The sequence below is a fragment of the Corvus brachyrhynchos genome, unplaced genomic scaffold, assembly GCF_000691975.1.
Source record: "Corvus brachyrhynchos isolate BGI_N302 unplaced genomic scaffold, ASM69197v1 scaffold220, whole genome shotgun sequence".
NCBI lineage: Eukaryota > Metazoa > Chordata > Aves > Passeriformes > Corvidae > Corvus > Corvus brachyrhynchos.
In genome coordinates, this window is record NW_008236209.1 from 3,336,944 (window position 1) to 3,364,935 (window position 27,992).

General features: G+C 38.2%; 1 long non-coding RNA gene across 1 annotated transcript; it reads left to right on the forward strand.

The window, feature by feature from the left end:
- The first annotated feature begins 214 nt into the window (after positions 1-214).
- On the forward strand, positions 215-27,990 carry LOC108448538. The gene is made up of 3 exons (XR_001864438.1): positions 215-322; positions 10,171-10,259; positions 27,852-27,990. It is a non-coding gene; the product is annotated as an uncharacterized LOC108448538 (long non-coding RNA).
- Positions 27,991-27,992: the final 2 nt, after the last annotated feature.

Consider the following 27,992-nt stretch of genomic DNA (forward strand, 5'->3'; position numbering starts at 1 on the left):
AACCTTCAATACTTTCATGAACTTTTGCAGGTGCATCTGTGGCCAAGCTCAGGAACTTTCATTATATCCTTACCCAAATATTAAAATAAGTATTTTTTTAAACCCTGAAATTTGTGAAAGCAGATGGTTTTACGAGGTAGCACCTTGGAGCAGTCAGTCCATATTAAACATTTAGTAAACAAGAAATGTTCTCTATTTATTATTAAAACAGGTGTTGGCACCCAGGAGAACTTGGAGCAGACTGGCAATCCTGGATGGAGATGATTCCCTTCTGTTTTCAGCCAGGACCTCACACCTGATGTTCAATCGTTTCAGCTGAGGGGTGAGTGCAGTGCCTGTGACTGTAGTAGCAGAGAGGGTGGGAGGTTATTGAGAAGAGCATTTAAAGCACAGGCCTGGCTGTTAAACAGCAGGAGCACCAGGATTAGCTGTGTGTATGGAGAACCTGAGAGCTGCCTTTTATTTTTCTAAGTTTAGAAAAATACATTTATTAAGACTCTGCTGCCTAACAGCAACATAAATTGATTAATTGTCCAGAAATTCGAGCCCTTATTACAGTTCTCACAGTCACCTCTGTCATCTCTGTCTGCTTTTCAACCACTCTTCCATTCCCAGGATAAATAGGTATAATTCCTACTGCCAGCTGCCAGGGACTACTGTATTTGCCAATAAATGGGTATCAGGAATAGCTGAATGCAGAGTTGTTTGAATTGAGAAGAGAAAGTTTAAAATTAGCAGATATGATGAATGCTAACATATCATAAGTAATTTATATCCAGATTCATCAAGGACACAGCTGCTGGAGTGTGTGACACGAGAGGGAAAGTCAAGGAATGTTTACTTGGTGGAATGAAATATAGCAGGAATTTGCAGATTACATTAACTGAAATAATGTTGCATGAATACTTCTTTTTAGGGATAGTGAAATAATCAGGAAGAAAAGGAATAAATATTTCACAGATAAACCCTCCTTGTGACAAGTAGTGAAAAGATGATTTTCTTTAAAACTGTGTTGCAAAGCAGAGGAAAAGTTTTATTTAAGGCCAGCTTTGTTTAGAGAATTGATATATTAGGACTTTAAATCCAGTCAAGTTATAATGTATAAAAAGCAAATTTAGTATTTTGAAGAATTTCTATAAAAATTATTTTTCTTGTTTTCACAATCAGCTGAAATAATCAGATAGGAGTGCAGATAGCAGAAAAAATTACATCTGTGACACTTCCGTTTTTCCTCCAAAATATGAAAGCTGCTGTCATATTTCGAATTGCACAGATTTTTAATAGTGTCTTGTAGACTAAGGAATGACTTGGAGGGGTAAGAGGAAGATGTTTTATAATGACAAGTCTATCTTTAGTTTAAAGAAAGAGTAAATTTCAGAGGACAAAGAAGAAACCTTGTGAGGCTTTGTAATATAAGATAGTTATGGAGCCTCTCAAATCCATGGGCACCTGCCTGGGAGTGTTAATGGCAACATTTATTCTGCCTTGGGAGAATTCTTCTAGGCATAGAAGAGAGGCCAGAAGGAGTTTTGTGACTGACAGTCTTGGCCTCCACTCAGTGATGAGCTACAAAGTCCCAGACTTCATTTAAGGGAAGAATTTTACTTTGCATATGTATTTGACAATCTATTGAATTAATTAACATTAGAACTATAAACAATTCTATGATCTTGCTAAGGAGTTTGCCCTCGAAATGGAAGAGGTTGAAAGAAAAATATGTTTAGGATTAAACAGTCAGAAATGGATTTTGGAAAAAACATGATGAGTTCTTGGATGAAATTATTGGTTTGAGAGCTTCATTAGTGTAGAAACAAAGTACCCAAAAGCAGTTTTGGAATCGAGGGCCGTGCTGACTCTAGAACTTGTATAACTGGAATTATCTATTATGTCCATTTCCTATTGATTGACATTTGGCTGATGATGAAAATTGTTTTCAGTAGTGGAAATTTTGATGGTGGTGTATGAGGAAGATCTGTGCAATTCCTGCTAAGGAGGGCTTAATCCTGAGAGCAGGCAAGGAAAGTTTTGTAGGCTATGAAATTCCAGAGGTACAGCACATAAATGGTACAGCCTTGCTGTATCCCCTAAGAGCAGGGTCCTGCATTCTGAGGGAAGGTCAGCTTGTCAAGATGGGCTGATGGGCCTTGCATTGAAAGAGTTGAAGAAGTAAAAAAAATTTGGAGAATTCTGGAAGTGAGAAAAGGCAGATTTCCAAATAGCAGCAGAGAAAAACAAAATTAATAATAGTCTAAGGAATTCAGGCTGCTGCTTATTATTCTTCAATTAACTAGATGTCATATTAGGGAGAAGGGTAGATCTTTGAAAAGGTACTAAACAAGTAAAAATAAGTTGCAATCTCATTTTCTTTTCATGTGGTTACTGCTGAACAACTCAACTCACAGGGCAGCTGCTGGGCAAAATAAGGAGTCCTTTTATCAAAGACCTTTTCCAATAGGCAAATGATAGAAAACTATTGATCCATAAAGTTTTATTGCTCTTCTAGATACTCATTTGAAATCTTCTTCGTGTACATTTAGTATTTTATTTGATTGATTTAGGCAGAAAAGTTGTTTTTATTCAAATTGTACCCTTAGAAAGGGGAAATAGAAGTTCAAAACAGCTTCGTGAAATCAGCCTCTACTCTGTCTGTGACTCTATTTTTGCTTCTTTAGAGGAGGATTCTTGATCTTCTATACTGAAAAGACTTTTCAGATACCCTGTCAGAATTCAGTGTTCTTTTCCTGTCTTTTCCCCCCAGGACATCGTTCCTCCTCGAGGTTTGTACATATGTTCAGATGGGGGGATATTTTCAGCATGATGCCACAGCTGTGTTGCTCACAGTTGCTCTGAAGCACAGTTTGCTGAGGTTGTCAGCTTCAAATCATCCATTTCAACTCTCTATTCATCTCTGCCACAGGTCTCAAAATGAGCTCTATAGAGATTTTTAAAATTTTTTTGGCTGTCTAATAGGAATGATAAAAATATGCACATGGTGGAGAGTGACCACGTATTTTAAGTGTGATTCATTGCAGACTCTTGTCCAAAAAGACTTCTCACTTGAACCAGCATCTCCTTTACTCTCAGCTGCTGCAGCTGAAACTGTGTGGAGGGAGGATGTAAATTCAAGGCAAGCTTCTTATTTAGCATTTCTGCCTTGCCAAATGCATCAGAGACAGGAAATCACTCAGCTTGCCAAAATTTATCATACTGTGTCTCCAAAAGTGAAAACAGGTTTTTCATATAGCAAAGCAAATGCTGTGTTTTGCCACAGATAATATTTTGAAAGTTGGTACAAGGTATCTTTGTAGCACAGATATATTTTTCTTTCCAAACTGATTGCAGACTTCAAAGTACTGAGCTTTTTGAGATCCTCTTAAAACTAATTAATCAACTTTGCAAACTGTGTGTCTTCCTTTCAAGTAGAACCTACAATCCCTCTACCTTGGGGAATAATTTTCTTGTTTTCCTGGCATTTCCCAAATCTAATCGTTGTACCTCTAAATAGGAGATTTGTTATTACAAAATGTGATTAATTAGATAACGTTATTTCTTTATCAGGTGAGAAATCACCACAGGATTGATGATAAGCTTATGAAATCAGCAATGACTGTATAAGGCAAAATGCAATTACTTCTCAATTAAAAATCCATTTGACATATTTGAGAGATTAATAAAAAAATTGGATTTGTTTCTAACAAAAATGATTGGATTTTTAAAAAGGATGAATTGTATTTGATACACCATCTGAATCTAAAGCATAGACCAAAGAAAAATCATAAACTTAGTCAGCTAGAGGTAGCAGAGATTTAATTTTTCAAACATGATCTCTAAAAGGGCTGAATTTTAAGTCAATATGTCACCTGGATGCTGCTATATTCATTAATTTTCCACTTAATCACATTTAAACTCTTTGTTTGGAATAAGGTATTGCATTCTTACTCCTATAATCTCAAAAAAATGCCTGAAATGCAAATAATCTTTGCTACTGTCTCTACTTCTGGGACATCTGTATGTATGGATAGAGGTCTGGGTAGTAAAAAATGGTATTCAGCTTAAAAATGCAGGCATGAAAGTGTTATCTAGTAAATAGTATGTTCATTCCGGAAATTAGGAGTTTTTAAGATGTGGGAAATCAGCTCTTTGCCCTCCTGAGCAGCTGTAAAACAATCTCACCGAAGCCCAATGTCGAAGCAAGCTGACAGCTTGGACATTAGAGCTCTTAAAAGATATCCACAAACAGATTTGATCCCACCATCAGGATGAACAGTAATGCCAAGATCCCCTCACCTTCCTCAAACATATTCCTCCTTTCACCTGAAGTTCCTGCACGGGGATTTCCAGGGATATAAACACTCCCAAATCCCACTGACATCCCTCATGCTCTTGTGACACTGAAGTGTCAAAATAGGGTCAGACTGGGCCCGTTTTCACTTGCAAAATTGAACAATGCATTTGATCTGTCATTTAAGACCCAAGGGACTCCTAAAATAAATTGATATTGGCCCGTGCTGCAAACAGCTGCAGGAAACAAACACCTCGCTGTAGAACCAGTGCTTAAACCTGAACATATTTCCATCGCATTTAGCAGAGTCAAACCTTCCTTGCTTCCATGCTGTGGCCTTTCCAGGGACAGCTTATTCCTACAGCAAGATGAATTTCTTGACTTGTGAAGAGCCTGGAGAACTCTGATGAACATTGTGATCTCGTGGCCAAATGAGGATGTGTTTTGCACAGGAAACTCGTTCTGATTTCAGTCTTATTAATGCAAGTTCCAGGGAGCGAGGGCAGCATCTGAAACTGTCGGCTTTCCAATCAAAGAAAAACTTCCATGGCACTCATACATTATCTGGAGAGCCATATGGATGCTTCCCTGGCAATCCTCCAGTTATCAAGCATCTGATCTCTCACTTTCTGTGTCTTCTTTTGAAAGCTGTACAGTAAAGGCCCACTGATTTTCCTTTCCCATCCTCAGAGATCAAGCAGGCTTTAAAACAAGAAAAGACATGATTTCATTATTTTGGATTCATAAACTCAGAGTCAGAGAATAGCTTCTCCCAGGCTTCAGCTTTAAAGGATGGCAAAAGGACTTTAATCATAATGTAGAAATCATAGTATGTGGAGAGAAAAATAAATTAGCTGGAAGCATTTCATCCTAAATTTTAATCTTAATTAATCTTACAAATACTGTACAACAGAAATGCAGTGATATTTGTTTCCAGTGATTTCTCTAGGGCGTGTACTATGTGGAGTTATTGAATTTCTTTGGTTAAATATTTTATTAGAGTAAAAATGAAGATATGAGCAGACAAAAACTATTAAGAACTTTTTATCATCTTCTTTAAACTATCCTAGATGAAGAGATTTTTGCTCTTGTGAGAATCCAAATAGCCTCATGCTTTTAAGCAATATAATTTTAAAAGGGTTGAAAACCTAAATAAGGAAAATCTTTGTTTTAGGGCAGGTATTTACTACTCTATTATATTAATAGAGTAGTAAATAATATTGAGTACAACTTCAGTGATTTGACCCCGATCCAGACTGGCTGATGTGGGTATGTGTATCCCTTTTTCTGTGCCAGTTGCTGTAATAACAATAATCTTTCATTTTCTGTCTTTGGGCACTATTAAATAATTTATCTAATGAGTTTCAAATACAGTGGACCAGTGGAACCATCCCTAATTAAAAGTTGAAACAGGGTTCTTTTCAAAGTTTTAACTCCTAATGCAAGTTTAGGAATCCTGACTGAGTAGCATCTGGTCTTCATTCCTAAATCCTAAATTCTTCTTCAAATGGAGAAAATTTGCATGTCTCTGCATATTTCTTTCTTCAAGTGTTCAGACTTTCCCACAGGGACCTGCTTGTGGTTTGCATCTGTTCTTAAATTCTTACATTCCTTCCCTTTCTTCCATCAAAGGTGGGTGACAAGAATCCTACAGGAGTGAAGTGGGAATGATGTGTGCATCAGCATGGAAGGAGAATATCTCCAATAATTAGAATAAGGAGGTTTAACTTTTTTGGCAAAAGGGAATTTTTATTTAAATTTTAAAATGTATTGGCTAACCTTGAGATTAAAAAAAAAAAAGCTACTTCAGTCATACAGCTGCCAGCATCTGACATCAGAAAGTATTTTGGTTCACTTGAGGGTTTTATATAGAAAGAGAGCTACACACTTTCCCTGTCTGACCACAGTTAATATTCCTATTGCTCATAGCATGCCCAGTGCTATGTCATATTTCTTCCCTCTATTGTACAATGAGTGTTTGAATTTGATCCTGCATTCCACTTGGAAGTTATTTCTCTGGAAATGACAGAAAGCCTGGGACTCAGATTGCTGCTGCAGTTTTTGTTGGCTGTTTGATAAATGGCAACGTGTGTGAGTGTTCTGGGATTTTGTTTCATTTCAGTTTACTAAAGGCCTAATACAAAACCTGTGGAGGCAACAGAAAAGCTTTTGTCTTTGCATTGGGCCCGAAAGAATTGCCAATATCTGCTGAAAAACCATGTTGTACTTTACAAATGAAAAGATCAGTCACGATTTCTAACAGAGTGCAGTAACACCTCGATTAAAATAAGATAACTTGGTATGTTCTATTATTAAAAATGAGATTTTTCCTTTTGAAAATTCATAAGGAAATACTGACTAAAACCTTTTCTTTGTATGAACTAATATTTTTTTTTTGGAAGTCTTAATGGTCAGAAGCTCTGGATCTTTGCTCCTCCAGCCTCAGCAAATGAATACCTCAAGGGACAGAAATTTCATATACTTCTTTTCCCCAGGGTTATCCATTGTGCTGACTGCATGGCTGTCTCTCTAAACCATCCTATCAATTGCTCAAGTGTGAATGCTTTGTAATATGTTTTATATCTGGAAGGTTGAAGTTTTCTTCTCCTGCTGGGAGTCTCATATTTTGATTAGACAGTCTGAGCTCCTTTCTTTTTTTTTTTTTGTTTTTTTCTTTTTTTGCCTCCTAGGAATTCCTAAAAAATTATCTTGTTGTACAAATAGTTTGGCAACTGAAACTTTGTAGCTTTGTGTAGAATTTACTATCCTCAGTAAAACAGCAGAAATACCCTTCAATTCTAATTACCTCCCACACCAGTAATAACAAGCTACAAGTTCTTTGTTGTTGTAGTAAATATCTTCCTCAAATATGTATTTTAAACTATTATCTCCTCAAAGGCTTTCGTCTTCTAAATATGGTAACTTATTTATATTACATGTGCACTGTTATGCTGTTTAAACCTCTTATTGAGCAGCAGCAACCTAAGACTTGAGAAAATTGTCTGTAATTTAGAGGTCCTGCATCATAATTGCACAAAAGCAGATCTGGGAAATCTGGTTTGTTCTGATTTATATATAACAGAATGAGGGCTCTTGGTCTGCCTGAGGACACAGTTCTTCAGGTGCAGTGCAAGGAGCAATGAGAACATGAAATAAGGAAACACCAGACTTAGACTTTTCCGACTAGCAGGACCTACCTTATTTACACTTGTTGCTTAGGTAGGGGTCAGAGTTTGGCAAGGATTTACTCACACTCAAATGCTTTATAGCTGTAATCTCAGAAGCTACAAAAGCTGTCATTTCTAGTTCCTGGCTACGTTTGTAGTGCCTCAGAAGCAGCCAGGCAAGGTCATGCCCAGGAAGTCCTGGGACAGTTATCAGAGACAATGTGGAGCCAAGCCGGTTCCTGAGCTGGAAATGGTTGGGGGCCAAGAGTGCCTGGAAGGGAAGGGCTGTGTGTGCTTGGCCTGGCTCCCCCTCATCACAGGACATCCCTTTGTGGCTGCTCGTGGAGAAAGGAGAATGATCTCAGGGAACTTTGGCTCTGCCTCAGTCAGAGGTTTTTGCTTTTGTTTATCTGTGTGATAATGGGAAGAAGAAGGAAGGTAGGAATGGCTATAATGTTTAATTCACTTTCTGGACTTGTTTACCTCTTGGATTGGAGTGACCTCGGGGCCTTATCTGTGGACATTCGTTAAGAACTCTCCACAAGTGCCTGTCTGCCCAGAGTGCTCAATACCTGCTCAGAGAGATGAGCAGGGGAGCAAGGAGGTCCCAGTCCCTGGAGCCAAGCAGCCTTGCCCGGGTGCTCCTGTGGTGCTGACTGAGAGGAGAGGAGAGGCCGTGTCACAGCACTGGAGATGTTTTTCCTGCCCCAGCAATGACCCAGGTCGTGATTGCAAAGCTAAAATTTGTGCATGGAGTGCAGACTTGGGAATAAAGCTGCTCTGATAAAGGGTTCAATAATGAAACTGGGCAAACCCCTCCCTTAAACTCCCTCTTTTGATATTGTCAATTACAGATCAGACTGAAATGTGGGGCTGTTTAAGGACTGTAAATACTCTGGGTCACCTATTGACAAAAGGAAAATTATTTGTGACTTTATGGAAAAAAGGGTGTTGTGACTTTCACTGACTCTTCTTCCACTTACCACCCCAAAATCAGTTTAAATTAACATAATCATCCACCAGCAGTGCTTCTCTTTCAGTGCTTTGTCTGGCAGTTACCAGTTCTATGTATTTCAGAATAAATATACTCTATAGCACTTATGGGAATCTTTTGTGATCAGTGACTGATGGGTCACATCTTTTTGCAGAAGTTTCTATCAATTTACACCTTTGTAATTCATTCCATTCTGATTGTTTTCTATCCAGTTTCAACACACACGTACTTTTATTTCTAGCCCACATGGCAATTAATTCCACAGGAAAAATGAAAAAAAAAAAATATTGTTTTATATTTAAATCAGTCTTGTTTAATGTTTTCTTAGCCTTGCAATCAGAAAAAACCCCAGAAGTACCTGAATTGCCTTTTTAGTATCTTTTTTTTTTCTTTATTTCCATGACACTGATCTGTTCCACACCACAGGTATTACGGATAGCATCCTCTCTGCTTTTCACTTGCTTGGTGGTTTTTGTTTTTTTTTTTTTTTTTTTTTTTTTTTTTGTAGTACTTGTACTTTTCAAATGCTGAAAAATTTAGAATTAGATGTGAGACATAAGAAAGTTGAAGCGACAGCCAAATGTCTCCTTTCACTGGTGTGATTGAGAGCAGAAAGACACAATTCCTGAAACACAAATAAGCTTTTTAGTTTGCTTTCATGAAGAAAACAGATGTTAATTTTAGCAAAGAGAACTATTAGTTTCATATTTAGTACTGGAGAAAATATTGTGGTTTTTAAGGACAGTACCATTTGTAAAGAATGATAATGTGCATTCTGGAGAGATTAAATCCACTCATTTATAACTTCTGCCGCATTAAAGGAGCTGAATATAAATTGATTGGATTAAGCAAATATAATGTTACATTCTTTTCAAGTATGTTATGTATATGTAATTAAAACCAGATTTTATACATTTACAGTGTTTGCAAAATATATATTTGATTTAAATACTTTTTGCATTCAGAATGGTGCATATGCTGTAAAGAATATCTCGAGGGGAAAAAATCTGAGTGCTGAGACTGAGTGAATATATATTTTAATATAAAGTGAGACGTATATTGTGTCTGAAGTGAGATCTGTGCTGGCAGATGAGGAGAGCTATTCATCCCAAAAATATTAATCCCAAACATACCTTGCTCAAGATTATCTGACCTCCCCAATTCTTGAGTGCAGTTCTTGAAACCACTCCTTTGCCTCTCCCAAGTGTTGATAAACCCTGGGAAGGCCTTATCTGGGCTCCAGCTGGCACAGCCACGCAGCTCTGCAGTCACAGTTCACTCTGAGAGCTTGTGCTGATCTGCCTGAGGAACTGAAATGCATATTTTAAATGCTATCAAAGGACTCTCAAGAGTGTACAGGGATTTAAGAGCAAAATGTGTGGCCATGAGGGAAGCGGGATGCAGATGCTTTGCTAGAGCTTTTTAGGAAGTTAGCAGGTTAGGTTCAGTTAGTTCCTCAGGAAGAGATGGAGAACTTGGCAGCAAACCTGTATTTTTCCATGGCATGTGAAGGGAATGCCAGCATTCAGCAAGAACACATTGGTGTGAAGATGCTGATTTTTCTGATGCATGGAGAACACAGGATTTCTAATGAGTATTTGGTGGTTAGGGAAAAAAAAGCCAAGGAAATGCATCAGAAAGTCCTCATATAAACAACCCTGTGCTGTTGCTGTTTGTGCAGTGTCTGACAGAGAGCTGATACATTTGTTTTTATGTTTTTTCCTCAGGACCATACTCCTTTGCCATGTTGCTGAGGACTTGTGCAGTTGTAAACCATCTGCAAGGTTGCCTGAGATCAACCCCTTGTGAAACCCAGGTAACACGGCAGGAATATTATCACATTGCTCTGGGGCCCTCAGAAGTCTCAATCCCTGAGCTTCTTGAGGGCAAAGCTCCTTAATGAAATCACAATATTTGGATGGCACAGTCCCCAGGATATGTAAACATGTTGCCTAAACAGCTGTTAAATAATTGTCAATGTTTATTCGGGCTCTCAATCAGGGAGAGGTAGATTTTAACACATTTTATGGTGTGGTCTCTGTAGAGAACAAAGTTAATCCTTCTGATAGGGAAGTATTTCAGAGCTGCAGTGCTCTTTTTTTGAAGTCACTGTTTTACTGTGTGCCAGGACAATGATTTTCATGCATTTGCACCCCACTTTGTTTAGAACTTTTGCTCTAAAGCTGGATTTAGATGATGATTAGGTATATTCAGAGAAACCCATGAAACTGGGAGCTCTCAACAGACGGCGTGATCAAACCTGAAGTCTCAGCACAGTGATCTCCGAACAAGGCAAGCTTGAACCAGTTTGTGTCCAAAATTCCATGCAAGAGTTTGCACTTGTTCAAATGCCATGCCACAGCGTGTAATGTGAATATTTGCTGTAATACATCTGTACAGTTGTATGCTGCTGGATGCCTAAGGTTAGACTGGATGCTCCACACAGAGCAGAACTCATTCTCAGACAGAAAGATGTTCCAAGTGGCAGAGCATGAAGTTAGGAACAATGTGTGAATCCACTAAAAGAACAGCAGCTTTTAGGTAAGTATTGTGTGTTTATAACTCTTCAGTTTTGCACTTTTTATTCAGATTTTGTAAAGTGAAAACAAGGAGGAAAAAACCCCAACACATTCCTGTGAATAATTCATTTATAAGTGGAAGATCTAATTTTCACATTAATATCATTTACATAATCACTACTCATCCCAAAGTTTTGCACAGGTATAAAATCTGAAGGTTTAGTTTTACTTTCTGCTTTGCTGTGCACACGAAGCTTTCATTAAGAGCTTTATAGGAGCACAAGATAAGATCATGCTTTCATTCTTAAGATCCAAAAGGGTAAATAGAATATGAAAACTGTTCCTGGATATATGATCTAAATGTATGCAGTGTGACTGCTCTTTTCTAAATATTAACTGTCTGACTTGGTGCTTTGCTCTGTGGCACTGTGACAGCAGGAGAGCCGATGTGATATAAATGATGCCAATCTCTGCACTGTTGGCATGAGCATCTGTCTCCTTGGCAGACTCCAAAGGCAGCTCCTGGCAGCTTTGGAATTGCCTCTAGGTCTATCATATGGTTTAAGCTTCTGACTTTTCCTCTTTAGCTAAAGTCCACTCCATCTGGAACATATTTAATTCTCTTTCACCTTTGATTCTGGAGAAACGCTGATGGAAACACTGTAAATTCTGGACTGAGGACTCTGGGATTGTTTAAATGCTTGTGGATGTCACACTTGTGCTGAGATCTGAAACAGACTCTTGGTGTTACACACTAGAACTGAAATCTGAAAGAGGAAGAAACCAAAAGCACTGTTTCATACAGAACTATCAAGGAAATTGCAATAAAATTTCTTCTTTTGTTTTGTTTGGGGGTTTTGTTGGGTTTGTTTTAAGGTCAGCTCAGATCTGCTCTAGTGGTGTCCTACATCTCCATGCTGGCTGGGCTCCTGGAAGCACTCTGACCTACCTAGACAGCATCAAGGAGTGGGAGGAGGGTAAAAACCAGCAGTAGGTCTGGGAGAGCTGTGGGTTTAGCCAGGTGGTTGCCGCAGATCAAGGCACACTGCAGCCCCAAGATTCATCCAACTTAGGAAATGGTTTGATTCAAGCATGGACACTCAACCTTCAAAGTTCTACTGTAGATCAGGGCCTATTGTACTACATCCCACAAAACTGAAATAATCTCTTCCTCCTGCTTCTTGGACCAGTTTCTTTGGTCTAAAGACCAAGTATGAATTGTTTTCTCTTACAGCTATAGTGGGATCTGGCTTTCTTAGAGACATAAAACAAAGAAAGCCTGACAGAGATGAAGAAGCTGTCAAAACAAAAGTGGTCGTTCATTTTTTATTAAACCCTGTTCTTTCTTTCATGCTCCTGTATTGCTATTTAAACCATCTTGTTCCCTCACAATCTCCTGCTAACATCAGTGTCTAGCACATGAAAAGGGAAAGGGACATCACCAGTGGAATGTTTCATGCTCACACTTACTAAAATACACTGGCTTTGGTTAGAAGTACGAAACCAACAAGAAGAACAAAGTCACGGGCATTGGGAAAAACAAAGCCAGTGGAGGACAGGGAGAAACAGCTTCTGTGTAGCAAAAGCAGACAGCTTGCTCACTCCTCCTCTGGATGCCAGCACACTTCTTAGGGTCTCTGTGACATCTGGCTCACTTGCTTCGGCTTCGCTTCCCTCTTTCTCTCCCACCAGGAGAAGGCTGTACATGCTGCTCCATCCTGCCATGCCAATTACAGCAAGGGGATAATGACACTGACTCCATTCCAGTGCTGGCTAGGCTTAGAGCCCATTAGACAGATGGGCAAAACATGGGAAAGGCTTGACTGTAACTTTGAGAACTGGGATCTGAAAAGCCAGAAACTTGTTTTTGTTTCTTTCCTGGGTGTAGCACAGACTTCCACGTTGCTTTTCTATGGTAGACTCAGATCTTAACCAAAATTTCAGTTACTACCTCTTTTTCTGACTTGTCTAATGTATCCCATTTCCTCTGTCTGTGAGGGTGACTTATGGAAACAAAGGAAAAACATTCTTGGGAGCTACCGTGCCGATGAGCCTTATCTGAAGTTCCTCATTATGTCTTCCTGGACACACACAGTGCATCTGAATCCTTGGACATCCATTTTCTCAACACAGCTTGAGCCTCACTGGATTCTGTTGGCCTCTGAGTATCACTCAGATTGGTCCGAGCAATCCCTGAACCTGGCATCAATTTGTCTGCCAAAGTTTAATAAATAATGGCATTAACCAGGTAAAGGTTATGTCACTTTAATATTCATATCATACTTCAGTGTGCGTTTTTATATCTGGTTGGAGCAGTCACTTGCAAAAACAGCAAGCTTGGACAGCTCCTTTTGAAGAGAGCAGTGCTCAGTGCCAGGCTGTGACACAATATGTTGTTTCCCCTCCTCTGTTGCATATCAGGGAGGTGAGCTTCTGAGATAAGGAAACAATATCTAGTTTGGGGGTTGGCCTTTGACAGACAAAGATGCAAGATAAAGAATGTTGTTACAGGTATAAAAATGAGGAAGGAATCAAATTGGTCAGAAACAGAGAGACACAGGTGACTCACTGTGAAATAAGGGAATCCAGTGAGGATGGGCTACTTTTTATCTTCCCTTGTTTTACTTTGTGGCTTTCAAACCACCCTGATTCCTCCTCTAAATCAGTTCTGACCATCTTGATACTTGGAAGTGAAAAACTTTTTCTTGCACTAAACTGGGTATAGCATCTTATTTACTTGTTAATGTAGCTGCCAGATTATATAACTGCCAGATCATGTAACTCCTACACAAACTCCCAAGAGAAGCAGGATTAACTGAGGAGGTAAATACTGCACCAGTCAGTATCTTTGCAGACCATGAGTGGCAAAGGTACAACAGAAAACTTAATCCATAGCCTTCAGTCTCTGCACTGCTGTCTCGTTGGATGTCAAACTGAGAAAGAGGAGGTTTAGATTTGATTTGGAAAAAAAAATCTTCCCTGTGAGGGTGGGGGGGCCCTGGCACAGGGTGCCCAGAGCAGCTGTGGCTGCCCCTGGATCCCTACAAGTGCCCAGGGCCAGGCTGGACAGGGCTTGGAGCAGCCTGGGACAGTGGAAGGTGTCCCTGCCCATGGCAGGGGGGTGGGACTGGATGGGCTTTCAGATCCCTTCACGAACCATTCTGTGATTCTGTGACTGTCAGAAGGGGTTAAAGAATTAGAATATCTGTAAAGTTATCATTTAAATTATCAGCCACTTGGTAGATAATTGTAAGATCAGAGGACATGTTTTTACAAAGGGATGTGGAAGTACCTATGAAAATGCAAAGCCGGTTTATAAAAACCAGATATTTAAGAAGAGAAAAATATTTCAAGGAACCTAACAAATCTTGTTGGAATACTGGTGCCTCTTGTATTCTCATCCTGGAAATCCTTTGGTGCAGATCTGCCACTTTTTTCTTGATGGATGTATTTTGTTAAAGGCATCTTGTGGTAATAGATGCTGTAAGTGCAGCCTGCTGCACAATAGCAAGGGCCATCTCAGAATAATAGAAAGTTTAGAGTTTGAATCCATCTGTCACAAGAAAAGACTACCTTAGATGTGTGAATCAAATAAATGTCTGTGTACAACTCTAAAACTGATAGCAACTTCATTTATTTTGTGCTTTAAAGAAGACCAGGATAACTTTCACTCTAACTTCACCAAAACAGCCCTAGCCTTAAACTTCATGTTACCAAAATCAGGAGTGAAAGGGAATAGGACATTTTCCTGCATTTCACTGGTTTATTTATGGTTGATTTAAGGTTATTCTTTTTTGTTAGTGGGGGGGGGGAGAATGAAACAAAACCCCAAACCATTAAAAAACAAACACACAAAAACCCCACACAAACCAGCAACAGGAAATATGCAAGTGGGTTTTTTTTATTATGCAAAAAAATATTCCTTTTGTGTACCAAGGGAATAAGTCAATTTGTACTAAATAGGAAAGAACAGGAAAAGTGCCAAAAGATGCAAAGGTTTATTTTTCTACAAAATGTGCCCCTGGCCATTTCTATCAAACAGCCAAGCAATGTTAATGGCACATGCCCTGCAGTTTACAGTTGTCAATATTCATCTTTTGCCATTTTGCTGGTGTTCTGAAGTAACAAATTTAGAATGTTCAAGCCCTGCAGTTGTCAGGGTCCAGCTCAGGAGGGTTGTGGTGTAGCCTGTCTAGGATTTAACTCCAGGAAAACTCTGTCCCACACTAGAAGTCAAGGGAGGATGTCTCTAGTCTGAGTTGAGGATACGAATATGTTTGTTCTGTGATCTTGACTGTTCTCTCTTTTTTTTATTACATTTATTTTGTGGGGAGGGAAGTGGAATGAAAAAAAAAAAAAAGGCTCTTTTTTAAATACCAATTGAGAATGAGAGAGTAAAATATATTTTCTTGGGAAATAAAATCTTGAAGCTTTACATAGGTTTTCCTTGCAAACTTGCTAATGATCTGTTTTGAACACATTTAGAAAAAGTAGCTTCCCAGTAGGAGCCATTTATATTAGAAGACAGAAAGTTTCAGTTTTTTGAAGTGTTTGATGAGGGAGAACAGCATATATGAGAAAAGGAATAAAATCTGAGTGTTGCCTCTCTCTTTTAGATGCTTATATAAACAGCAAAGATCCCACTAAGCCGCTGTTTCTTTTCAGGTGCACATAATGTACAGTTTTGCTTTCATGTTCCAAAGGGGTTGTGCTGTTTGTATGGGACCATGCAGGCAGCGGATGCTAGAGACAGAAACAGAATTCCTGATTTTATATCCCCCAAATCACTGTAGAACAGGGTTGTACAGCAGGGCCAATAATGAGCTCTACGCTCAAAATATGAGAAATCAATTGGTGTACACCTTTCTTTTGAAATTATTTTGATTTCCCTTGAATTAACAAACTTTTTCCATAGTCGCTTCTCTAATCATGGCTCTAAGGGTTTTTTTTAGAAGCTATTTCAAAGTTGGAAGAACCATAGGTATAAAATCCATTTGTGTCTTTGGAACTTTTATTTCCTTAGTTTTAGGCTAAGTGAATATCCATGTGCCTAACCAGGTCTGTGCTCTAAAATTTAAGGTAGAAATTAGAGTGATAAAGAAATAACTGAAAGAAAGTGAGGAATTTTAAGGGAGATAAAGAATGTATACGAGCATGTGGGAAGAATTATAAGTGGAATGTATGGCAGTGAACTTTCTGCTAAGAATAAGAGGAGAACTTGACAGGTTCTTCAAGGGGGCTGTTAGAGTTTACTGAATAAATTTCCTCTGTGAAAAAACCCATCCAATCTCTCTCGAAAAAACCAAAACTTAATCAGCCAGATAGTCTGGGCACTGACTAAAGGCCCTGCAAACTCCCTGTCCCAAATTTTGTCTGATCTCCCAGACCCTGCTCTCAGTCCAGCTCACGCATCACCTTGTGTCCCCCTAAGCAGTAAAACCAACCTTAGAGGGAGGAAAAGGGAGGGCAGATTTGGAAAGGTTTACAGGAGATGGTGAGATCGCTTTGGCCCTTCTATGTCCATTAGAATAACACTTAATACTTTAAAATATTTATTGAAAATACTTTCCCAACTGGTAGTGCTGCAAAATTATCAGGCTTGCCTTAGCAATAACATCCTGCAGTACCAGTGAGTGTCTCTAACACCAGACTGATTTCCTCCATTATAAATCGAATTATGAATTCCTTATTCATCTGTGCAAGAATAGTTACAATATACAACCAAGGTACTCAGCTGCCTTAGGATGGAACATGAAAACACCCTGCCCAGGTTCACATCATCTATATGGGCAAAATTTAATTATCTAAGGGAGACATTCTGCTCAGGTCACTCACTGTCCTAACAAGCATCTCTTCCCTAAAATACTGATGTCAATATAATGGATTAGGACAGCTGTGTCAAATCCAATTACTCATTTAGCTTAGATTTGGTTTCCTTGATGGCTGCAGAACCAATATGGAACAGAAACTTTGTATGATAATGAAAATAAGTTTTGATTTAGGGAATAAACTAATAAACCACCAAAACATTATTTTGTGACTGGCTGGCACAGTGGGCTCTGAGTATCTTGGTGGCCAACCTGGTATCTTTTTGGTCACTAAACATATATGGAAAATAGAAAACAAATCTTGCAAACAGGTAGTGTAGAATTACTGACAAATTACAGATATTTGGGGTTATAAACTAAGAAACAGTGAGGTTATCGGGGGAAAGCACTGTGAAGTGCCACATTAAAGGCCAGTGACTGGGTAGGAAAGGGACAAAAAGGTGTCACCTTTTTGTGCTGTGGAGGGAGCCACCTATGCAGGGAAAGTACAAAAAGGTCTCCCAAAGTTTGTGATCTCAGATTTTGACCAAGCAGTTTTTGTTGCTGCATATTTATTGCTTCACTTCTTTGATTCTAGGAATTAATGCAGGTGCTTGTTGCTTGTGTGGCAGTCTCCCAGCCAGTTAGAAGCAGGAATTTAAAAAAGATTGTTGAGAAAATGAGCTAATCTCTAGCTGTTTGTGAACTACTTTTATACCAATGAAATACTCCTGGTTTACTAATACTGTAGTATTAGGGCTGGAACTAGCAGTCAAAAAGGCTGTAAGTAATGTGACTTCCTGACTTCGGGAAGGCAAATTGTCCTTGTGGTTATCTGTGAAATATCTACATGTCTGGGAATTAAATTTTACTGTTTGGCCTTACTGTGGCTGTTTCCAGGAACTCTGGAGTTCTGAATGCTTCCACCCTGTCCCTGAGATATTTGTTCCCTCTTTGTCAGTCACTGAAGAGCAACCACCTTACACAATTATGGTGCCAAACCAATCAAGCATTTGCATGTCCTGGCACTGCACAGAACAGAAAGCACAGCTGAAATGACGTGAGAAAGGATGTTGAGGAAACAAGACAAGGGATGAAAATCTAATGTACAGAGTCAAGGTCAAGCAGACATTACTGTGTGAATCAGAGATGCTCCAAAGCATGAAAAGAACACATGGAGGAAGATTGGAAGGAGGAGGAGGTGGGAATGGCTGATAGATGGTGTCACTGTGCCTTTCAGAGGTTGCTGGGCTCTTGAGATGAAGCAGCTAAAAAGAAGGTGCTACCGAGAGAGCTGAAAGCCATCATGCTTCCCTGAACAAAGAGTTAATTGCTTGGTAGGAAGTGCAGTCTGTAAGTGAATACATTTTATACTTGGGGCATACAATTTGCTTGAGCAACTCATTTGCAAACAAAACGAAGTTTCAAGAGAATCAAAAGAATCTGTGAGTTCAAACTAAATTCAAGACATGGGTTCAGTCAGAAATGAAGGAGGAAGGAAATTGAAAGCACACGGTGAAAGAATTGAGCTTTTAGTTGGGTATTGCTGTTTCATTTCAAAGAATTTTGCAATTAACTTTAACCTGCAAAACAGTCTTGTTCTAAAGTCTAATGAAAAGAGCAAAAGCTTAGACTATATTTTTGGTTTAGATCCAAAGAGAAATTAGGTTTGGCCCTAAAATTCCATTGCATGAGATTTTGTTTTGATTCTCCTAAACAACGTGGATGAAAAATATTTTGCTTTCATGGCAGAATTGTTTTTCTAGGACACAGCTCTCAATAAACTTCAACATGTATTTGCTTATATGTACCATATGTACCTGTCACAGTAGGAAATTCAGGAAAAATGCCCTTTTCTTGGAAATACTCAGAAAATAAAAGGGGGATCAGACTGCAAGAGCAGTCACCTTCTCATAACCAGAGCTTTTGGGGGGCTCCTTTCCTAAAGAAACAGAGAGAATTTACCTGAGAACTCAAATGTCTCCTGGAAAGAGCTCAATCAATCTCCTATGTTCAGCTTAGGCATTTCACTGTTTTAAATAAAATTCACTGTCCAGTATATTTGAAATTAATACCTTGCTAAATTCTTGTATTTTTCAGTTTGATTCCTATTTAATACCAAGAAATAGCGTGGAGAAAATGAAAACCTTTTTTTCTTTCAATTGTTTTCTTGGCTCTTATATTTTCAGGTTTTCCTTAACAGTAATAAAAGAGAACAGAGAGATGTACCACTGGAATTCTATGTGCTGCCTTATAAACTGAGAACAAATAAAAACACTTTCTTAAAAATCTGTCAATTCTAACATAATAGGCAAAATTAGAGATTCTGATAAACCATTTAACGACTATATTTTCATGGCAAATATGTTTGCGTAAAATATATTATTTTATTAAAGATAAATAAAACCAAAGCTGCTAAAATCTTAGGACTTTTGTAACAGAATTTACACTTTAATAGCATCTCTCTTCCTTCAACTAATGCAAGCTTTTATATGGACTAAGTACAAAGCTTTCCTTAATTCTCTTCCTTTGTCCCACTTTGACAGTAGGGATGGTTGTAGAATTGACTCTTCCAATGGAGAAATAAGAGAAAGACTGGGGTTTCTTTGATTTGAAGCCTTTTGCTGCCAAGCTAAATGTGCATGAAGCAGAGGGAAAAGAACAAAGCAGATGAGAGTAGTTTCTGTGTTAAATCCACTTCCTACACCCGCTGCTGAGGTGGGAAAGATGGAACACATGGTCCTTTCAGGCTCACACAACGACCTCGTCTCAGGTAATTGTCTATAAGGTCGTTCTAGTAAGGAGTTCACAGAGGTCTTGTGAGAGCTGCTTTGCCTCTAGATCCTCTAGAACTGAACTGAGAAGAGGGAGGAGTAAAAAATGATGGAAGAAAAATATGGTGTAAAGGGAAGAGACTGGAGGGAGACAGTGAAAAAAGTGACATGAGGCATTTTTCATCTGTTGTTTAGAAAGACTGAGTAGTCTGCACTGCTGCTTGGACATCTCTTTACTTCTGTGAAAGCATTTCTAAAAATCACGTGAGAAATGCAGCAATAAATTCCAGACTCACAAAACGATCACATGTTCTGTTAGCCCATTCCTTCCTCCCTTCCTGGATGGAACGCTGAGGAGGAGCAGCAGAATATCTCTATGTGTTTGTGACTCGCACATTTTGGGTCACTGAAATCCAGCTCCTCATTCCTTGTTTTTACAAGTCGCAATTTTAGGTCCTCTGATGGCCATGGCAGATGGATTTGTGTCTGTTATCTAGGACAAACTATCTAGGACAATTTAGAAAACAGACTTGCACTAAAAAACCTTGACTACTTCACTGGAAACAGATGTCATTAGTCTTTTACCCAGTCAATTAAAATTTCCCCTAAAATGATCACATTACATCGATGAACCCATTCTATGGAAATCTAGATTTCTGAGCATATTTCTGTGTTCCAAACCCTGTTTTACTGGTGTGTATATGTCCATTAAAATTAAATTTTTAACATTGAAAATGTGTTAAATAAAGGATTTCATCTCTGTGTGATATACATATATTTGTAGCAAAGGTGAAGAGGGTTATGGAGATGGATTGGCTGGATTAAATGTCAGTTTTTATGAAATCATTTAAAAATATGATAGAAAAAACCCAAAGCAGAAGGAAAAAGAACCAAATGTCCAGTTGTTAAATGCTGTCATGAACCAAAATTGTAAGAACCATCAGGGACAATGACATTCATCCCCTTATCAGTTTTCTGCAAACAGATTAGGAATTCTCACTTGGAAAAAGGAAAGTAAAGATGATTCCCAACTTGGAAATTTAAACTCCTGTTGGCAGTGGAGAATGTGCTGTGAGCAAGAACTTGAGGTCACTCACACACTGCAAAGTGCAGCTCAGCTGAAATCCCGCAGAGATCCTGGAGAATCTCTGCAGTGCCGTGGAAACGATGGCAGAGCAGAGGGCAGAATGTATATTATAAAAACTTCTTTGTTTAAAATTCTGCCATCACGAGGGATGAATGGGTTTTGGACTGGAGAAGCAAAGAGTCCAGTAATTTGTATCATCTTTGCAATATGTATGGTGCAGCTTCGAACATTCCTAATGTGCCACAGATGGTCTGGTTGGGCAGCAGGACTGCCAAAAGTGAATGTATGAAATTAATCTCTTTTTCACTCTATCACACCATCTGTTGCCAGTTCACTGCGTCTGTTAATAATAACAAGTAATTAATAATAATTTCAATAATTTAATTAATAAGTACCCAGTTGATTTGAAACCACTTTTATTGGGGTTTACTGGTTTAGTCTCTTTTTTTTTTTTCATCTGTGCAGGTTACATAAAGAAGGTTTGACCTGTTTTCTAAGTAACCAAACATATAAGTTAATTTTGTGTCTACTCCTAATGCTGATATATAAGCTCGAATGAAGTAGAAACTCACTTGTCACTGAGGCTGAGGAACAGATTTAGATCTTTGCTGGATTTGGATTGTAGAGGGTACACTTATGTTAATATCAGGTACAATCTGGCCTCAGGAACGTGGTGGTCTCTAACTATTGTTATGCTATTCTTTCAGAGAACAAAAATTATATTTAGCTTGGAAAAGATAAAACTTTCCTTCAGTTTATTCTCTTTCCAGAGTATTTTTCTCCCACAAATATATGTTTCTCATTTATTTTTTATTGTATGCATTATGCCCCTTACAATGTTTTTTGATTATTACTGTATAACTCTTCACTTTCTGTTTGTAAGTCATTGCTCAAAAATTTCTGATACCATAATTTTGTATTGGTCCTACAGGCTTTTTAGGCATCTAAAATAATTTATTATGGGTGATAACTGCAGTTTTTTCATCTTCTCCTTATAAGTGTGCTTTCAAACTTAACTAAGCATAGCCATATTTATAATAGGATGAAAGGTTCCAAAAATAAGCAAAAACACAGTTACTCATGATTTGAATTCTTTATATATGTATGTTAATTCAATAATTTTCCCTAGGCAGATTGAGTTACTTATTTTATTTCCTTTTTCATCAGATTTTTATTTTTCCTCTATGATGTTTCATGTCTACCTGGTTTTCTAATATCAAAGTGTTCACAGTTTTGTCAAAGCCACAGGCTGGGGGAGCGAGGCAAAAACAAGAGTAGTGCCCCAGCCCCCACTACACTCATAGAAGGGAGTATATCAATTATTTCTGGTGTTTTGTTCCTTTCCAAAGGCATGCAGGAAAGGCCAGAACTGAACCTTTCCTTCACAGTTTATCATCTTTTACACATTCACCGTGCACTCCCCTGGTATCAGCTTGTAATGTATGAGCACTGGTTACTTTGGGCATGTTTAAAAAAGTGCTTTGATTGATGTCACGTGAAACAGCCAAATTATTCTTTTTTGATAGCAGCATCTGCTGGGTTTTTGTTTGTTTGTTTGTTTTAGGGGTTTTTTTGTATGTTTGGTTTTTTTTAACAGATATTTACATCTAGGAATCATAATCCCATAAACCCCCTTTTTTTAGAGATCAGGTGTTATTAATTCCATAGCACATTCAGTTCAGTTTACTTTATCATTATCAAACTCATCTGTTTCAGATGAAGGAAATGCTGGAGTTATGTAGCAGGTACTACATTTGAAGAGAAAATTCCCTTTCCTCTCCTCCCCACACTTGAATTTAGCTCGTAACTTGGAAAACAACATTCAGGTTTACACCTGGGTGCAAGTTCTTGCATCAGGAAGCTCAGTTAGAGCTTCAGGTTTTGAATTTAGAAGTTCCCAAAGAAAACATTCCTGGAATTGTTCTTTCTAACTTTCAGCATCACGCCTGCCCTCAGTGTAAATGTTTGCTTTTAAAAATCCACTTACCGTGTGGCCTAGAACACTGCAGCAGTGGATCCCACAAATTAATGAATAAAATGCACACACAAAAAGGTTGTGTGTGTTTTAGGTGGGGTTTGGATTGGTTTTTGCCTCTTTCTGCAAGAGGTATATATAGTATATAAAGTTTTGATGAGGTTTCCAAGGAATGATACTTCAGAAAAATAAGATGGGAGAAGGGCACTGGCCAGAAGGCGGCTCAGGAATTCCTGATTTTCCTTTTTAACCATGTGTTTTCATTAAATTTTGTGAATAGTCAATCTACCTACTGTCTTCAAAAAGGAATCTAGGTGACTATGGAGGTCTCACCACACGGGAAGACAAAGAAATCTCTTTTTTTTTTTTTTTTTCTCAGTAAGTGTTTCTACATCCCAAAAGCAGAGCACACGGGAAAAATGGCTTTTCTGTCTTTTTGCTTTTGGAAGCCTTAAAAGCAGATATGATGCAGTAATCTCATTCAGAATAATGTAAGTGCTATATTAAAAATGAAATGCGATATTAAAGAATCATATTGAAGTCTTGGGAAATAGGTTTCTGGTCTCATCATTTTCTTAGGTTTCATTAATATTGGTCACATACAATCCTTATTTTGTCTTCCAAGCCAACTGAATTTTTATCTGTACGTGTTCACAAGGACTGCAGAGAGGGGAATATCAGAGTTGAGGAGCAACATGAATTGGATGTCATTTTCTCTGCCACTTGTGTAATCTCTAATAACACAGGCATCTAATAACCTCCATTTCTTACTGACAGCTCACTGAGCTGGGAATGCAGGTTTCTGCTGCTCGCCAGGAGCTGTTTTATTGACTGAACTCTGGAGAAGTTGTCTCAGATTTAAGGGTGTGCTGAATTATAGCCAATTGCACTGAGCAGAAATCCTCAAAATCCGTTTTAAATATAGGTTTTACCAATACATGAATGCAGAAAGAAAATCCCACTCTCCATTTGCTCACAGGAAGGAAATATAAGAAAAGGAAAGATTAAGGCACAGCTGATTCTTACAACTCTGGGTTCTTTCTCGGGAGGCAGTGAGGGGATTCCAGAATTCCACAGCCTGCTCTGAAGGAGTGTGCCACTGTGCCAGCCCAGGAAAATGTGCCTTATTCACTCCATCATACTGGTTTAGTGTTTTTAGTTGTATTTTCTCCTTTGAGCTTTAATAGTGGAAAGTTGGAATTTGATTCCAAAGCTTCCTGGCAAGACCAGACAGAAGAGCCATGGACTAAAGTCCCTCCTTACACCTGTGCCTATGTTTGATAGGGTGGCATTGCATCCCGTCCAGGAAAGCCAATGGGAATGCTATTTAAGAGGGGGTTTTTAACTTTGTGACTGAGAGAATATAATTCATAGAGATGTTTTCATGACAAAACATTTTTAATCAGGAAAAAATATCAAGCAATAGACTGTGACCTGTCAACATAAACACAGCTTAGTGAAGCCACCAACAGACCTCCAGCACAGCACTCTTCTGGCAGATTCAGCTTTTGTGGAGGCATCTGAAACCAGATTATTTTCTCTGAAATTGTGTGTGGTTTGTTGCACATATGAATTGATTCAGAGACAAAACTCATCATTTTGTCTGTTCCACTGACATGCATGAAGAGTTTGCTGCGTTCTGAGGCTGTGCTGCCTTGGTAAGGCCAAGTGCTGCCTGTCCCCTCTCTGCTCCTTCCAGCACTGGGGGCTGGACCTCGTACAGCTCTGCCTGGCTGAACCCAGGGACCAGGTGATGGAGTCAGAACTGTGACTGTACCATAACCACTGCCCCTGCACTCAATTTTTGCTTTTTCTCCACACAGTCTTATTTGTTGTTTAACAGCTGAGGTGTTTCTTTCCTATTTGTTTTTCCTCTGAAAAATGAGTAGCTGATTATTAGTGCACTTCTCACTTTTAACTGCACTATGTTTTAATCTATTTTAGTCTTTCTACAAATGTGAATCCTACCTCTGGCTTCCTAAAGCATGATATTTAATTTGTCATTCCCAGCTCCTACTGAGGCCATGTCCTGCACAGAACTATCCTTTTAAGGTTACAGCCAGCAGGATTGCAGCAGAGCAATACAAGTACTAATAACATATATTCCACAATTTCTTGCTGGATAGGAAGTAGAATTGGCATCAAACTGAATAACTAAAATAACTGATTTATCATTCTAGAATAATAAAGCTGTTGAGTTTTAAATTGAATTTTAAATGAAAAATACAAGTTAATCTTGAGTTTAATCAGAAGATACATGTTAATTTTAGAATGATATTGGGGGTAGCAGCTTTGGCTTTCATTTCAGCTGGGTTCTTAGCCCATCTCAAGGTGAGATGTCTGTCTGAGTTAATCATCTGGACTTCCCCATGGCACCACATGAGCTCCACCTGCCTCCTGGGGGGGTTCATTTTACCTCAGACATTACTTCCAGGTGCTTTTTTCTTTCCTCTGATCACGACTAACTCAGAGCAGATTCTTAACATCCAGATAGCTCCAGTCAGATATCAGCACTCATAGCTGCTCTTCCCAGTGTTAATTCAGATTTATAGACGCATTTTGTGCTTATACATGTATGTATGTATGTATGTCAAGAGAGCTGTGTGAAATGGGAGCTCCTTGTCATCCTGCCCACAGGGGTTACTCAGGTGGGGGTCAAACACTCTTTGAAGGGTTCTTGCCAGAGGCAAAGCTCTTCCCCTCCAGAGCGTGGCAACTCAGCACTAAAGCATGGTCAGTTGTCAAGGGGAAAGAGCTCTGTTTTTGGGATATGAAAGAGCAAACAGAAAGAATTAATCAATATTTCAGAAGTTTTCGATAGGAACAGAAGTGCTGATGAATTTGAATGGATATTGCTGTGCATTTTTTCCTAGGAGTTTGCTCGTTGTTGGTTTTGGTGCTCAGTCCAGTGTTGTACTTATGTCCATTACCATTGAAATGCTCTTGAAATGTGTGAAAAAAAGGAATATTGACTCAGGCAGAATGCAGAAAAGGTTTTGTGCTTTTCCAGCTTCCTAGACGTGTTTTATGTAGAAATAATCATCCTGTTACTAATTCATAACTTGATTCTTTCTACAGCCCATGGAAATAATAGATAAATATTAGCCAGAAGTCAAATAGCTTTGTGTGGTGCAGAGATTTTTCCCTAGAGTTTCATTATTCTTATTTTAAATGTTGTTTCTTTTGTAGCATTTTATCCTATTAAATATTTGCTGTCCTAAAATACCATTTTAAAAGGATTTGGCAACAAAAGAAATACAAGATCCACTGTGTTTAAATCCATGCTGAGGCGTGTATTGCTCTCATGTTAATGCAGGATTTAATTTCACATGCTTCACTTTATGCCAAGTCAGAGCAAATAAATATCTTGTTCCATTTTAATCTGTCCTGGGATTTTTGTTTCTGATGGATCAAAACACTTCATTATAAGGCAAAAGAAAAAAAACCAACCAAACAAAACAAAACTAAGGTGTGAGGGGGGAAACAAGTATTTGATTCAAACAATATGAGGACCTTGCACAGATATAATATTAAAAAAAAAAGGGGAAAAAAGAGAAAAACCTACATTTGAGAGAGACAAAAATGTCTGTAAATAGGCCATACTTGCTGAACTTTGGACACCAGAAAACTGACTCAAATCTTGCACTTCCACACTTCTTCTTTCACATAACATGAAAATGAACAAATTATTTTGCAGTTGTTGATTTAAGAGTTCTATTTCCTCACCTCACTTTGATCCTGGTTTAGATGCTTGCTGAGAGGCTTTTTAAGTAAATATAACGGTTCCTTGTTAATAATTAACTGTTGTTCACAAATAACTTCTTAAATAGAAGGAAAACGCAAAATTCTTTGAATTAGGACCTTTATGAAAGATATAGGGCAGCATAATTATTTTACCTATAAATTAATTTGCAGAGTGATTGCTCTCTGTTTGATAGGGTAAATAGGACTGTGGATCTGGAAACCCATATCTTATGATTTAGGTCAATATTTATTTTCAGTTAAAATGGCTATTCTTGGCACATTGAAAGTATGAAGTTAAAAATATTAATATGAAAATAAATGCTGTAATGGGCAAGTTCTCTGAAGAGCTTCACACCTAAAATCTTTATTTTCAGGCCAGATTGAAATGCCACAAAAGAGGCAGTTCTGGTCTGCTCAGTTTCCATTTCCATATAAACCTTCATTACTTACAAGCTACAAAATTAATGAAAAGTTAGGATTTTTTTCCAGTTTGACCTAAAGACATAGAAAAATAGCAAATCAGGAAGATATGAGGAAATTTTTTTTTTCCATTTCAGGTGACACTCAAATTAGCAGTCATAATCTGCTCTTCAGGATTATTTCTCACAATAAAGCTCTAACCTATAACCTGCTGAATGATATTATTAAAATATTATTCCAAAATATAACTAATAATTACACTATTGTTACCTCTTTAATAATTTTAGACCCAGTGTGTAATGCCAAAACTCACAGTGGGACTGGGTTTGTTTTGAATTCTTTATTTTGTACTCAGTATAAAAAGTGACAAGTTTCCAAGGTGCATTTTCAATATTCAAGGGAAAAATCCAAACAAACAGGGAAATAAAATTAGGTTGAATGTGCAAAGTAAGTTTGTTTTGACATGTAATATTGAAGCTCTTTGTTATTACTCTGAATGAGAATGGTAATTTGATCCCTTACTGAGGAAATTATAATTTTTAGATTTTGCAGAAAATATCTCACATATTTTACTAAACCCATAATACTGTTTTCTGAGCATTTGTTGCATCTCCTCGAAATTACACTTTTGAAATGAGTTATTGTCTTGTTTTGATGAAAGTAGAACATTTGGTTTCCTTCCTCTCGAGGCATTCTTTGAATGCTCTGCCAGTTTTGCATAGTTACATTGAAATATTGTTGATATATTTAATGTTTGTTTCTGACATTTCAGAAAACACTCTGAATATTGTCATCGTGGAAGGTTTTTCCTGCCTATTTGAGCATTCTGCACCAACACCAAATTAAAATATCTATGAGGTTTTGCAGATCGTCCTGCTCCTTCTTATTTGTACGTGAGGAAGCTTTGCCTTCTCGAGCATCTCTGCTTCCTGGAGACATCTGGGGGGATAATTTACATGTGCAACCCCAAACTGATTAATATTTAGGCAGTATGGTTTATAACCTCTCTTGTACAAGAAGAAACAGTTTGTTTAGTACTTCATGACATAATACAATTTCTGCTGTAGGATAAATTCTCTCAGTCTCTTACAGATATATCTGAAGAGGCCAAGGCTGAACCTTGTGTGCGGTGCTGAGTGTAACTTTCTCTCTTCACTTGAAGTTTCTCGGCTCTGAGTGATCCACGTGAGCAGGGTAAATGTTTGCAGATGCAAAATTTCAAC